This window comes from Phalaenopsis equestris, unplaced genomic scaffold (assembly GCF_001263595.1).
Source record: "Phalaenopsis equestris unplaced genomic scaffold, ASM126359v1 Scaffold000072, whole genome shotgun sequence".
In the NCBI taxonomy this organism is placed as follows: domain Eukaryota; kingdom Viridiplantae; phylum Streptophyta; class Magnoliopsida; order Asparagales; family Orchidaceae; genus Phalaenopsis; species Phalaenopsis equestris.
Window position 1 is genome coordinate 92,221 of NW_018164514.1, and position 5,896 is coordinate 98,116.

Genomic DNA, 5,896 nt, shown 5'->3' on the forward strand with positions numbered 1-5,896 from the left:
GGCTTTGTTCTTCATAGTGACTCTGAAAACTTTTGTATGTTTGTTTATGTGTGAATTAATATCTAATTATGTCTATGTTATGTTGTATGCATTGAAACTATTATTAATATAAGAAAAAAAGTTATGTTCTTGTGTGAAAAGTTGGTCTTATGTGTCTAAAATTGAAATTGCACACTTAAAAATTTTGGCATGTTGATGAACTCAAGACTAATGAAATGGTCATTAAAACTGAAATATTAAATTTAGATATCTTGATTTTGCTTTGCTCTTTCAAAATATATAAGAATTTCTAAAATCTGGACAGTTTGAATGGCACCATAGCGCCATTATCAGGCGCTATAGAGCTGCTCATCAAGCAAAGCATGGTGTCATAGCACCATACCTCAACGCTATAGTGCTGGATCGACTGAAATCAATTTTTAAGGCCAAACCGATTGGTTTTCTCCATTTTTTACCTTGTTTCATCTTCTTCCTCCTCTATTTCACAACTTTACTCCCCATAGGGCTTGGATTTGTACTTGATTGGCTTGGAGTTGAGGTTTCAAACTCTAGTTTTCATTTTCTCTTGGTAAGTGTCGGGACTATTTTATTGAGAAGTTGCCCGTTGGAAGTTGTCGGTCGCCGGAATCAAAATCTCGTCGCCCGCTTCGGAAAGACATTTAATATATATATATATATATATATATATATATATATAATTGAACTCACACTGATCCGATCAAATAAACTAAGAAATATATGGTCTCCGTTTGATCTGCAAAAATCATTTTATTTATAAGTTGACAAGTTCCCCTATTTAATACGAAGAATTAAATAAGGTATATATTAAGCTGGGTTCACAAAAGTTTCCTATAAGGGCAAGCCCCTATAGTTAATTACATCTTAAATGACCAGAGTCACTTAGAAAAAATCTCGATAAAAATCAGGAAATATTATCTTCACAAAGTTCAAAAGGATAGGACTTTTCAACGAGATTGGACAAAGATGTGTGAAAAGGGAATGTCTTAAATTTGGAGTATTTTATGGAATCCAAAGAAAGAGAAACAAAGGGATGTCATAGATTTGAAGGAGAGCCTCGGTGACTTCTGAATCTATCATATGGTTTTGCTTCAATTTCAAGGAGAAATTATTCAAATGTTTCATCCTACCAATTTTATTAGTTGAGGCTTACATTCATGTGAAATGATCATACAAATAGCCTGGAAGATGTGAGGATTTAGGTCAAAAAGAACGACGACCTCGAAATCCTAAAACTAGTTAGGGCTTAGATTGTACAGTAGAGTTGTACAAAGGCCTAAAGATGAGTTGAGGATTTATGTCACACTAGGTGAACGACCTCAAAATCCTATGGATTGTTATTTAATTCTAAAGCACGGTTTAGCTGGTGTAAACATGTTTTGCTGTTGAAGATGTTCATACTGGCACTTTCGAGCTCAATGTTAATTTTAAGTGTACATGAAATTGTTGAGTCAACAATCTGCTGTCGGGTACCTCTTATAAAACCAATTACTGCCCTTCTACTCTAAGATATAGTGTTTAAAGGAAATAGTAGTAGGTATAGCAAGAGAAAACAATGACAGCACAGTATGTCTAGGAGCAGTAAAGCTTGCAGTATAGGAAAACAGTAGAATGTACAGTAGGCGAGAATAGTAAAGGGTGTTGTAAATGTAAAACAAATATGTATACTTAGGAGGCCCACTGCTCCTTTAAGTGTAACTGATGTAGCAATTATAAGTATAGTGACAGAGTTTAAGGAACAAGCTAGTATGCATTGTATAAGTAAAAGTGAGCAACAAAAGAAACGCCACCTGGAAAACTGGAGAAAAAGCAGTGACTGACTCACGACGGAAAACTCGAGAAAATCAGTAAATGAACCACGACGGCAAACTCAAAGAAAGCAGCAAATGGCCACTTCAAATAAAGTCATCAAAAACATGGGGAGATCTCAGAAAAAGACCACGAGTGCTTTACCAAAATCTCTAATAAAATCATATGAAAAATCTAAAGAGAGAAAACCGCAAAGCACTCGGGTCGGGGCTAGACTCAGATACTACATATTTATACTTGAGAGACATCAAAGGCTACTATCAGTCACCCAAATGTATAGAGCCCGCCACTCAACTAGATGGGTGTCCTACTAAACCTAATTTAGGAGCGTACTCCTTAGCCCGGTACCGATAATCGACAAGTGGATAACAAACAACAATATATTTAAAATTTGTATTCTAGCATGCTCATGGATTTCAGGCATAAAAAAAAAAGTTATATCAATTTTGTTTGTAGTGAAAATATTTTTTATAAATATTTTATCTTTTCTTATCACGTCCACTTTTATCAATTTTGAAAATTATGATTGTCCACGAGTCGATCACGCCATTGGGCGTAGGACCGCCAACAATCTAAGAAGGTACGGGTCCCCTGTAAGATTTGCATCGATGAATGATACTATCGTCCTACAGTTCATCGGGACTCTAAATCGGGTCTCGATGTCGTAGGATAGAATAACATTCTACTCTACCACCAGTGTGCCTTTGTCATCACCGCCCTAAGCCCAAAAAAAACTGACCTACTTTTGACCTTGTTTGATGGTTTCATATATAACAAAAGGTTACATATGTGCACTTAAGTGTCGGATATAAGCACCAAAAACCATAACCAAGAAGCAAAGAAAGCAAGCCCAAAAAGCAAGAAAGGAGAAGGAAGAAGACTAACCCACCTACAAAATCCAATTAGAAAAGAGGAGCTAAGAAAATGGTAGGAAGGTTAGTTTAAAAACATTCAATTGATGGGACTTCTCGAATATGTAAAAAGGTGGGGAACACTCCCCATGCTAGTCATGAAACACTTCCAAGAAGAAAAACAACTTAGAAACTTCCAAGTCTTTCTAAATATCAAAAAATTCTTCATCTTTTCTTTCTCACATATTACAATCAATTCGGCCCGTAGGACTGGCCCTGAAACACTTCCAAATATCTCATGCATCACTCATAAAAAGGGGCATTCAAGCTTATTCAAATATTCAAGAATTAAAATATTTCATTTCACCATCCTCAAGACATTCCACTCTTCATCAAACTAGAAGTTTCCAATGCCAAATGAACCCAAGACTATACAGGGAACCTATACAAGTGTGTGCGGCCAGGAGTAAGGAACCGCCAAATAGGCGAGCAAAGGTGCCGACCAACATGAGTAAGGAGGCTCATGGCTAGGGCAAGGATGGGGCAAACCAAACCCAGCTCACGGGAAAGGATAGCAGGAGGAGTCACCCAACCAACAACCAAATCAAGGGGCCACAACAAAGAGGCTCACGTTCAGAGGTAGCAACACAGGGGAAAACACCAACCAACATCCAACCCAAAGGAACCACGGGTAAGGGCCTACGACTAAGGACAACAAGGAGATGACAAAAAAGACAACCAAACCAAAGTCCAGAAGTAAAATTCCCAAAAGCCTTTGACATTAACCACCGCCACATGCATGTGTTTCGAAAATAGAATGGCAGCAAGAGAAAATAGCCAGTGCTCTAAAAGTAAGCTTTTTAAAAGCCTCGCAAACCAAAATTTCATTCGACATACCATTTGAATAGGGGGACAACAACAAAAAATAGAGATAAGCCCTTAAAGCGAGCTTTTAAAAGCCTCAAAACCCACATTCCAGCTACACTAGTGTTTCGGACAAGGGAGACAGTCGCAAGGAGCAAATCCAAGCTCCTAAATTAAACTCCAAAAGCTTAAAAAATAAACAAACTTTCTATTCAATAAATATTTCGAGCAGAGAAACCATCATAGAGAGCCAAAACCTAGCCCCCATAAGGCCAAACCGAGCCACAAAACCAACTTTTGAAGCATTAAAACAGACTCCAATATATATTCAAACAGGAACAACAGCCTAAGGAGCAAAACCAAACTTGGCAAGTGGCCAAAAACCAAGCCACTACAAGGCCAAAACCGAGCTACTACAAGGCCAAGAACTGAGTTTTCCACAAAGCCAAGACCCAGCCACTACGAGGCCAAAATCGAGCCACTACAAGGCCGAAACCGCAGCCCAAAATATAATTAAAACAGGTTAGAAACCACAGCCACATTAAAAGCTTAGAATGAATGTTTCTACCTTGTTGCCCACCATAAGAACAAGTGACAAAATCTTGCCTACGAGAAAGAGAAATTTACATACAACCTAAGCAAGTATTTATATACAAATCATGCAATTATTATATATTTAGATACCAAACACCTAAAAAAAAAGTTTAGCGACCTCACACAAAGTCCTCAAAACTTTAGACGAACATGCTATTGCCATATATTTCTATGCATAGGATCATCACGCCAAAAGTACCATGAAGGCCCATGTAAAAGTTTAAGTGTTGGTTATGTAAATTCAATAAGAATTGATTGATATGTATATAATATCTGCAAGAATGTCGTATCAGTGTGCAATAAGATCGGGTTCAACCTCATCGTTAGTCGAGCTAAATCAAACACATGCAAAGGCTGAGCCAACTGACATCTTTAAGTTGAGCAGCAATTTTTTAACATGCCCCAAACCATGTCTTAGGATAAGGTGGAATGTGTGAAAATATGAAGTTTGGGTGTTAATTATGTAAATATATAAGAATTGGGTGGTATGTATGTAAAACCTGAAGTTTGGGTGTTAGATACATAAACACTTGATGAATAAAAAGAAAAAATCTGCACATGTATATGTTTGCTCTTCCATCATTACTCACAAACCAACTCCGCCGGTTTTTTTTTTTTTTTTTTTTTTTGTAACAAACCACATATATCAAGCAGCCAAAGCAAGGTTTGTAGAAGCATGACCAGAGCAGATTTACAAAATTCTGTTGAAAACATTGATTAAGCAAAAGGCTAAGCAAGAGTAGAGAGCCATGGCATGCAATCAATGGAGCATTATCCCGGTCCAATCTTAATATAACCATCGCTGCCTCCCTTTTCATGGATGCAAAGGCGACATAGTAGCAACAGAGGCCAAAAATCAAGGAATAATTTACATGCATACCACTCAATTCCTGTACACTTACATATTCAACATCTAAACTTCAATTTTTTTTTTACATGCAAACCATCTTACCTATGCATTAAAACGTGAATTTCACATTCAAAAGTTAAATGGGTCATCTTCAAGTTAAGGCAAAAGAAATGAAAGCGAATCATATGAGGTTCATGTACAGTGTGCAGATTTTAGGATCTCAATTGAAATTTTCTTCACAAATTCCTTTCATCTTCATTCTATTTGCCAATAAAAGCAGCAGATTGTAATAGCTCAAGAACAAATCGATGTTTTCCAATAAGCATCATGTATCCATGGGTCTAGCTCTCTAAAAAAAAAATCAATAACCATAATAACGTAAACCAAAGAAGAGATCGAACTCTCAGATGGATCAAGACAGATTTTATAAACTCATTTGTCGATGATCATGATAATCCCTTCAGAAGGCTAAAGAAGAAGAAGAGAAGAACTTACTTTCAAAGAGCGCAAAGGAAACTTCAGAAATTTTGGAAGCAAGAATCCAAGCCTAGAAAGGAACCCCCAAATTCTCTACACAAAGATGCTAACCCCTCAATCATTCCCTCAAGGGGAATATTTATAGTTGAAAAAAAAAGGAAAATGCAGGGGAGAGATCTTCCCTGTATGATGAGTTCGGGTAGGCGAGCCTCTTCACGATAGCAGGGGGCGCTCAAGGAGGTTTGCTGGGTAGAAAGAGCAGGCGCAGGCGATAGGGATCGTGATAAGGATCGTGTATGGGGCTTGTTAGAAACGGTGGAGCCCGGTCCACTATGCTTAGGCGGTTACTTTGCTTTGGAGAGTCACACATCTTTACAAATAATAATTCCCGCCTTCCTCTTTTGTGAAGTGAAGCATCTCTTCGCTCCCTCCT